General features: G+C 35.3%; 1 protein-coding gene across 1 annotated transcript in view; it reads left to right on the forward strand.

Annotated features, from left to right (window-relative positions):
* The window catches only part of LOC131035863 (CBL-interacting protein kinase 32-like), a 47,985-nt gene extending 37,778 nt beyond the window's left edge, over positions 1–10,207 (forward strand). The window contains exon 6 of the mRNA XM_057967612.2: positions 10,127–10,207. The gene's annotated coding sequence lies outside the window, so the exon portion shown is untranslated. The remainder of the gene's footprint in view (positions 1–10,126) is intronic.
* Positions 10,208–10,483: the final 276 nt, after the last annotated feature.

Raw genomic sequence — 10,483 nt, forward strand, 5'->3', positions numbered from 1 at the left:
TCTTTACTCAAAAAGCACCGACACAACAAACATCAACTTTATCAACCTAAATAAGCTTTACAACTTAGTCAATTACAAAACACTAAGACTTACAACATAGATCATCACAAATCTTTACAAGTCATTACAGGTCATCAAATGGATCATTACAATCAATTGCAAATCAATTACAGTCATTGAATGATCACCGTACCTTGATCTAATACACTTTCAAACCATTAGCTCATTCCGCTAAGCACTTAGGACATTCCCAAGAAAGTCTCTCTTTGATTGCGCCAAAACATCATTCAAACACTTCACACGATTTCAAACACATCATCACCAACTTACAAACATAATGTAATACACCGCCGAACTTAAAATCATTATCAGTTATAAGAATTGAATATTGGTTCTTAAACCCTACAAAAAATACAACAGAAATCATAAACATGATTTTTGGTAATAAAAGCATGAGGTGGTTTCGGTCAAAGATACATTAAAATGATACAAATACATGTTCCAAACCTCAACACTTGACTCATCACCAATCGCCATAACCAATCAAAACATTTCCACGTTTATCGGTTAAAGTCCTAATTCCTAGTTCACTGTCTTCATTACCGATAAGGAATTTCTAGTAGACCAAAAAGACTTAGATAACAAAATAAACATGAAAAATATAGTTGCCACACAGTTTTCCATCAATGGCAACACAAATAACTGATCAAATTCATTAAGCCAATAATCTCAATCTCTTCATCACTATATCATTATCAACAGTCATTTACTAGTTCATCAACATTCTCCATCAACATCAGTTATGCCAATCATGCCAACATAGGATTGCAATTATTAGAGATGTATTATGTACAAATGGCCCAATGGTGTACATATTAGCATAATTAAAGACAGATATTTACTCTCAACTAATGGACAATAATGAAGTCTTTGACCACCTGAACACCTGTTGGAACACTTCCTACAATGAGTCCACTTGGGTAAAATATTTCGAACAGTCTTGTCGAGCCCAAAATTAAACGTTTTCGATGGTGTCTTCTATTGCATAGACTCCCTATCCCACGTTATGATGGTCTTCCTAGTCTGTGTAAATGTTGCAGGGTCCCTGAGACAGTGATGCATATTTTCTTTGGCTGTTTCTTTGCTAGAGAGGTGTGGAAACTTTTCGGTGTTCATATTAATGGTACTGTTTTCAGTTTGGAATGTGTTACTGGTTATGTGTCATCTCTATCAAAGTATGTCAATATCTTTTGGTCTATCCTTTCCTCAATAGTCCTGTGGTTTATTTGGAAATTAAAAATAATTATGGTTTTAATGGCATTGAAATCCTGCTTACTGAGTCTCTCAAGAGGCTCATAACCCTGAATGTTTCCATGTAGGTAATGGTAGTGATGAGGATTTCAAAGAAAAAGTTTGAAAGACTCCTTAGTGATGGGAATGCATCTATGTTCACATGGGAGATATCCCATGGATTTACATGGAAGAGATGGTTAGAAGAACGAACCTAGTTTGAGACTGCCCTCAACAAATTCATGGTGGAGATGGATAAAAAGAAAAAGGTGCAACCCCATCCCATTGCTGCTCTTCCATTGGAAACTGTCTTACCATACTCCTATAAAATTCTTGAAGCCATCCCCCTTGCCAGCCTAGTGCCCTGGAGACTTGTTTGGATGGACGAGCAGTGAGGGTGGACTACATGGGTGGAAGATCAAAATGTATTAAGATGATTGTTATTCTCTTGACTGCTCTTTAGTGCTATTTTTTTCCTTTTTGTGTCGACTCTAGATGATGTCTAATGACAGATCCTTGTAGTTATTGATCATTTTTTGATACTCTTCCAAGTTAGAACAATTTAACATCTATGATGTATATCCTTTATCTTTAATATAAAAAAAAAGAAATGAGATAACCTTCACTTAATCATGTGCAGATAGGTGATCAACTGAGATAATCACCTTGCCTTGTTGATGTAGCTATATGTGTGTAATGATTATACGCTATGAAAATGCACTTATGATGCAACTTGAAAGAAACTAAATGCAATGTAGTGCAAAGAAAATGATATGCAAATGCAGAAAATAGAATCTAAACTAATCATCCCTTAGATGTAGTATCGTTTAAGGTGCATGTTGTTCATGGTATCAGGGAGTGGATCTCCCTCCATTCTAGTCAAATTATAAGCTCTTCTACCAATGACCCTTGTTATTACAAAAGGACCCAACCAACTAGGTTCAAAGTTCCTTGGTTTTTCTTGCTCTGCTAGATTCCTTTGATTTTCTTCGAGAACTAAATACCCCACATCAAAGTTTCTTGGTCTTACTCTCTTGTTGTAGCTCCCTTTTCAGCCTATTATGGTAGCCTTGCAAGTGATTCAATGTGCTCTATCGCTTTTTATCCAACATTTTTAACTCTTGCAGTCTTGCAACTCTGTAGTCTTCCTTTGATATAATGTGTTTCAGGGAAACTCTTAGGGATGGTAATTCTATTTCAATGGGAACATAGCTTCTGAATCATAGACCAATGAGTATGGTGTCATTCCTGTAGTTGTGTGCATGCCTGTTCTATAAGCCTAGAGTGTGGGATTTACCTAGAGGTGTTAGTCTCATCCTGCTTCATTGACAATTTTCTTTAGAATTTTTCAGAATTGTTTTATCAGTTGCCTTTACTTGACCATTACTTTTTGGGTAATAGGGAGTTGAAAATCGCTATTGGATCTGAAATTGATCACAAAGCTTGTGCATCTCTTGATTTTTGAATGGGCACCAATTATCAATAACAATACACATTGGGATTCCATATCTATAGATGATATAATTGAGCATGAATTTTACTATCTACTTACCAATGGTATAAGTGAGAGGGATTTCCTCAACTCACTTAATGAAATACTCTGTGGCTGTTAGAATGAACTTGTCTCTATTAAAAGAGGTAGGGTTGGTTTTCCCTACAAGATCTAATCCCAATTGAGAGAATGGTCATGGTGATGTAATAGGTTGGAGATCCTATGCAGGTGTGTGAATAAAATCCCCATGTATCTAGCACTGTTTATATTTATATACATATTTATAAGCATCATTATCCATGGTCGGCCAATAATATGCAATTCTCAAAAGTTTCTTTGCTAGTGTCGGGCCACTAGAATGAGTACCACAGATCCCATCATGTACCTCTTTTAAGGCAAGTTGTGCAACTTCAGAATTCATACATTAAAGAAGGGTTCCATCTAAGATCTTTCTATACAAAGTGTCAACAATAATATCATGTTTAGACGCCTAACAAATAAGAGTTTTTCATTGATTTTTGAAAGATCAAGAGACATGTATTAGTCGTGTAAGTATGCATATACTTCATTGTACCATGGGGATTTAGGACCCACGACCACACACACATATTTATGTTGGAATTTGCATGAAGATTGCATTGATGAACTATTATGTTGTCATTGATGTCAATTGTAATTGGTAATGATGTTGTTATGATGTTGTTTTGCAACCAGTAGGTGAGCTAGTTAAGGAAACCAGTATTACTTAAGAAGGAGTGAGATCAACCGATAACCCTACTTGTTGATATCCCAAACCCTAACCAATGGAGCTTGGTGAATCGATTGTATTGGTTTATGATCAAATGATGAAGGGTAATGATTATGCCATGTATGCATGTTGTATGTAATGAGTTTCAAATGGTTTTTGGCAGGTAGAGATAACAGTTTTGTCTTGAGAATGAGCAAGTACATTGCATGAAGAGGAAACCGCGTGATGAGTTATAGGATTCGATGAAGTAGAGATCTAGGAGCGATTGAGGTTGTCTTGAACAATGTGCAATGATTGCTATGCAATCTAACAATCATATTTGAACCGATTTGTTTGTAATCTCTATGAGATCTTAGGTTTGTGATGTGTTACCGACCTATTGTTTTGCTTATAAGGTCAATGAGTTGTTTTGTTGTAGTGTTGGGAATTTTGGTTAAGTGTTAGTGTGATTGATTGCCGAGTAGTGCAGTATGTGTAAAGGAAAATAGGAGCATCAAAAGGATTTGATCAAGCAAAGTAGTGCTATTTACCAGATCAACAAACCCTTGTTGTTCTCTAACAATTACAACAGTCAAATCCCTTAACCGGGTAAGCTTTAACATGCTTAGTGCTATCTAAATCCTCTAACTAGGTGATCCATTAGCTTGGATTTCAAATCCTCTACCGAGGTTACTCCTAATAGGGTATTGCTTCTAACAGGGCATTATAGTCAATCCCTTAACCGAGTGGTCCATAACAAGATCTATTCCTAATAGGACTTTTTGTAAAGCTTTAACAGGCTTGGCTCCTAACAGGGTGAACTTTAGAAGAGTTTAGAATACTTGTGGGTATTCATCCCCACCGTGGTTTTTCCCATTTGGGTTTCCACGTCAAAAATCATTGTGTCAAGTGGTGAATGGTTTTTGTGGTTATGTTTGATATGGTTAATTTGCTTTACTATTAAATCCACTTAGATATGATAAGATGACCGACAGTAATCTGAAATGTGCTTTTACTATTGTTAGTTAAGTATTTTGATGTTTTGGATAAATGGTTTGGCAGTTTTAGAGCTGTTATATTGTTATTTTGATATGCCAGTCAAACTGGTAAACTGTCAATGCTTTTGAACTTTGTAGTTTAGTGTTTGAACTAGTTAGTTTTGAGATTGTTATAAAGGTTGGTGAAAGTTTAGTCAGTTTTCTATCTACTGATTCACCCCCCCCCCCCCTGTCAGTAATTATCTAGATCCTCATTGATTCATTATACCATCAATTGGTATCAGAGCTTTTCAGGTCATGTAGTGTCTAAGACTAACAAATTGAGGTAAAGATCTAGAAGAACATGATAAAGTAAGAAGGTCCAAAGTTTACTAGGTAAAACTATAGAATATGGAGTGATAGGATGAAAATCTATATCAAGAGTCTAGGAAGTCAATACTGGGAACATGTTGTTACACAATATGTTGCACCTAGTGGGACTATGTCTGATGATCAAAAGAAAGAGAAACAAGAAAAAAATCAAGCATTGGAGGCCATTATCAGTTCTTTGTCTGATTCAGAGTATGTTGATGTCCATGGTCTGGAGACTACTTATGATGTGTGAAAGAAACTTGAGGAAATCTATAGCGGTGATGAGAATGTGAAGATTGCCAAAGAAGAGAGTCTGAGAGGTAAATTTGATGACATGCAGATGGATGAAGATGAAAATACTCAACAATATGGTCAGAGGATCAAGGAGATAGTTGGTGAGATCAAGAGTGTTGGTGGTAAAGTGGAGGATGCGACAGTGGTTAGTAAAGTGTTGAGAACCCTTCTACCAATCTACACTATCTGAGTTGCAGCCATTCAGGAGCTAAAGTCTATTGATAAAACAAAGGTAACTCTTGACTCCATCATTGGTAAACTTATTGCATTTGAATTAAATGGTTATGATGGTAGTGCTCAGAAATCCAAATATGCATTTAGAGCTTCAGTTTCTAACCCACCTATGAGGAAGAGCAGAGATGTTAGTCACTTTTATGAGTCTAGACCCAATAGAGAAGTTGATGATGAAGACAGTTTGATCGAGCTTGAAGCATTGTTGGCCAAGCGGTTACCCAGAGGTACTAGTAAGTATAGAGGTAAATTACCTTTGAAGTGTTTTGCATGTAGCAAGATTGGACACATTGTAGCTAACTGTCATAATGGTGACAATGAGCATAAACGTGAGAAGTGCAAGAAGTATAAAGGAAAATGCAAAAGATATTGTCTCATTGCAGTTGATGGTGGTATCACTAATGAGGAATCTAAGGGAGATGCTAATGAAGACATTGTCTTTGTTGCAATTAAAGAGGAGACAACTAATCATAAGGCATTAGTTTCTTGCATGGATAGTTCTGATGATTGGATCATAGATAGTGGTTGTTCACACCACATGATCGGTGATCGGAGTAAATTATAAGTTTGAAAGAATTTGATGGAGGAGTTGTGAGATTTGGAAATGACTCACCCTACATGGTGAAAGGAAAGGGAACCATTTCTCTTAATGGAAAGAGAAGTGCAGATGATGTCTATTGGGTTGAAGGATTAAAGAAAAATATTTTGAGTGTATCTCAACTCAATGACAGAGGTTATCCATTGGAATTTAAGAATGAAATGTGCAAAATCTATGGGAGCAAAGGTGAATTGATTGCATCCGACAAGCAAAAAAAAGGTAACCCGTTTCACCTAAATCCTAAAGTCAACAACTATTCAATTGCTAAAGTAGATGATAGTTGGCTTTGGCATCGAAGATTTTGTCATATAAATTTTGATAACATTTTCAAAGTCAGTAAGTCCAAGTCGATAAGAGGTTTACCTCAGTTGGACAAACTAGTGAATGCTCTGTGTAAGGAATGTCAGTTAGGAAAGATGGCATCCTCAACTTTTAAGAGAAAATCTTTCTTAGTAGAACATTTGTTAGATTTGGCTCATACAAATCTCTGTGGACCAATAAGGACTACAAGTATTCAAGGTGATAGATATTTTATGATCTTCACTGATTATTGCTCAAGAATGATGTGGATCACATTCTTGAAGGATAAAACAGAAGTCTTTAGTAAGTTCAAGGCATTCTAGGCCTTAGCTAAAAAGGATAGTGGTAAGAAGATAAAGTTTCTGAGGACTGATCAAGGAGGTGAATTTACTTCAGAGGAATTCACAAGATATTGTGAAGATAATGGAATTAAGAGGCAACTTTCTAAACCTAGGACACCACAGAAAAATGGTATTGCAGAAAGGAACAACCAATTAGTTATTGAAGGTGTTGGAACGATGCTAATACAAGGAGGAGTAGCCAAAACTTTCTAGAGAGAAGTTGTCTACACTATGAACTGGATATTGGTAAAGAGAGGTAAGGGTAAAAATCCTTATGAATATTGGTATGGTAGATCACCTAATGTCAGTTATTTTAAAAATTTTGGTAGTAAATGTTTTATCAAGAGAGGTGACTATGTTAGCAAGTTTGATGCTAAGAGTGATGAAGGCACATTTCTTGGTTACTCCACCAAGAGTAAGGCCTACAAATGTTACAACAATCGGACAAAAAGAATCATTGAAAGTATTGATGTCCGAGTGGATGAGTGTCCTAAAGTTTCAGGAGAAACCAGTGAGGAGAAAAAGGAAGATGAACCTTACATTATGATTTTGGAACTAGAACCGATGAAGCCAGAAGCTGGTGAAATGAATGTTGTAGTACCAGTTCAACCGGAATAGGTAGTTTTTGAAGATGATGATAGTGAGGAAGAAGAACCTGAAGATAATGATCATGTTATTCCAAGGTATGTGAGACTCAATCATAATCCTGACCAGCTTATTGGAGATAAAGATGTTGGAGTATTAACCAAGAGAATTAGAGAGAATTCTTGCATGATCTCCACTATTGAGCCTAGAACTGTTAAGGAAGTATTTGGAGATGATCACTGGATCAAAGCTATGGAAGAGGAGCTTGACTAGATTGAGAAGAACAATACATGGAACCTAGTACCTAGACCGGTGAATAAAAATGTGATAGCCACTAAATGGGTATTCAGGAGTAAACTGAATAAAAATGGAGTAGTAGTCAGAAACAAAGCAAGATTGGTATGCAAAGGTTATGCACATGAAGAAGGAGAAGACTATGGCGAGACATTTGCACCAGTTTCTAGATTGGAAGGTGTTAGGACTCTACTTGCATTTGCAACACATAGGGGATTCAAAGTATATCAGATGGATGTGAAGTTAACATTTTTTAATGGAATAATGGAAGAAGAAGTATACATTGAGCAGCCAGATGGTTATGCTTTCACTGATGCAAAGGATATGGTGTGTAAACTACACAAGGCACTGTATGGTTTGAAGCAAGCACCAAGAGCATGGTATGAAAGACTACATTCACACCTAATGAAGAAAGGTTTTCAGAGAACCAGTGAAGACAACAATATTATCTCAAGACTGAAGGAGATAAGATACTAGTTAGTGAAGTGTTTGTGTATGATATCATATTTGGAGGCAATGATGACATGAGTGATGACTTTGCAAATAAGATAAAAAACAAATTTGAAATGTCTCTAGTAGGAGAGATAAAAAAATTCATAGGTTTGCGAATTCGACAGGTGAAGAGTGGTATTTGTGCACATGTAAAATTCATCTTATAAAAACAAGTAATCAATTAGAAGCAAAAGGGAAATCATGAATCCCTTCTAATAAAAGAATTTAACAAACTAACAATGAAATGATACAACCAAGCAAAATAGGAATTATGAATGAAATCAGTAAAAACTCCCTATTCCGCGACTACGTAGAACTTCCATTGCTTTTCTCCTCTTCGTGGTATGATGGCTCTCAGATATTGCGCTGGTAACCTACAAGTGACACAAAGATTCAAAGTTCGTGATTATTGAAAATGGAGATTGGATGCTCAATTTATAGAAAATTGGAGAAGATTGATTGAAAGGTGGAACAGAATGATCAAGAGGTGGAACTTGGGTGAGCTCACATGAAAATTGATAGTTGAAATGTTGATTGTAGGAGTGAAACTCAATAGATTGAATAGATTAAATAAGTCAACTAATTGAGAAAAAGCTAACTGAGGGAAGAAAAATGATGATTGGAGGAAATAAAGAGGATGACAAAGAAAACTTAATTTAGAAAAAGCTAACTAAAATATGGGAATAGAGATTGCAGAGATAAATGAATGAATGAATTAATTGATTAAATTAATTAATTTAGCATGTGCTTGCATTTTAACTTAGATTTTCAATTTAATCTTTGCATGAGATTTTAATTCAAATATTGAATTTATTAATAAAATTTAGTATTTGAATATATTTAGAACTTGACTTTGATTTTCAATTTGGTTTTTGAAATCATGCACATGTATTTGAATTTGGAAGAAATTAGAAGAATATGAAATTGAATGAAATTAGAATTTGGGGATTTGGAAATGGAAGAATTAATTAGTTAATTAAATAATTTAAAGAAACTATTTAATTATTTAGAAATGGAATTTAATTAAATAATAAAGATTATTTAAATTGGGGAATTAATTAGAATTAATTAAATAATAAATATTTAATTAACATTTAGAAAATGGTTAAAATGATTAAATGATGATAGAATAAAAAATAGAATAATTAGTAAGATGATGAGGAAATATGAAATTAGAAGAAATAGATTAATTAAATTAATTAAATAATAAAGATTATTTAATCAATTAGACAAATAATTAGTACATGATCAATGAGACATTTTTAGGTGTCTACATTCGCCCCTTTGAGACAAAGTCGGAACAACATTGTTTCAAAGAAAATGAAAAATTCTGCCCCATTATGCCTTGGTACTGTTGAATAATGTAAATATGCCCCCTCGGAAAAGGCGGACGAAAAATTCCAAAATTGAGACCATGTTTTCGATATTAGTGTAATGAGCAAGCGTGTGAAATTTCATGCGATTTCGAGATCGTTTGAGTAGGCTATGAGGTGTTTGAAGCTGGCAGGGACCACGGGTGTCGAGGTGTCAAAAAACCCTAATTTTGAGCTATAAATAGAGATTTTTAGGTTTTCATTTGCTCATTTGCACTTTGGTAATTCCTTGGTTTTCTCTACAATTTGTGTGTTTTTTTCTGAGTATTTGATCATCATGGTTGGTTATAGAGCTCCATCGCACCTGTTTGACTGAGTACCTTCATATCAAAGACCTCCTGGGACCGGGGGCATGGTATTTTTCCAATTTTTTTCCTGATTATGCTTGTTTTATGCCTATTTTTTTCAAAAAAATTCCATGATCAATTTTTGCTTTGTGTTACGCAATCGCTTGTCAATTTTCACACATTAGTGTTAAGTGTACCGCAAACGCTTCAAATGTTACGCATGCATCCTGAGTATTATGCATTAGTGTTAACATGCCACATTCATGTATATCATTATGCATAAGTGTTTATCATTACGCATGTGCCCATTTCATTATGCATTAGCTTTAATCATTACGCAAGAGTCATATTTGTACTGCATAAGTCATAACTTTCATGCATTCATTGTATATGTAATTGTTTGTCATGTGTTTAAAAATATTTAAGTTTTTCAGGATTCGATATCTGATATTTTGATCATTTTCTCGTTGCAGGAGAACATTGGAGTGTTATATTGCCAACAGAGTAGACCTAGTGGACTTGATCTTCGAGCTGACTTACCAGATGAGGAGATCGAGCATATCTGACAGCTTGGTCTATACGATGTTTTACATTTACTAGAGGTTACGGCCAACAAGGCCATGATTACAGCTTTGATAGAGTGGTGGCATTCTGAGACCTGTTCTTTTCATCTTTCGATTGGTGAGGCATCCATTATGTTAGAGGATGTATGGCGTATACTGCGTATTCCCATTCATGGTGAGAGAGTTGTATATGACCATGTTGATGGCATTGTTGGACTATGTGCACTTTTAGAGTGTGAGATTCAGGACTTGCAGATCAGGGGCCGT

Source organism: Cryptomeria japonica, chromosome 8, assembly GCF_030272615.1.
Source record: "Cryptomeria japonica chromosome 8, Sugi_1.0, whole genome shotgun sequence".
Classification (NCBI taxonomy): Eukaryota; Viridiplantae; Streptophyta; class Pinopsida; order Cupressales; family Cupressaceae; genus Cryptomeria; species Cryptomeria japonica.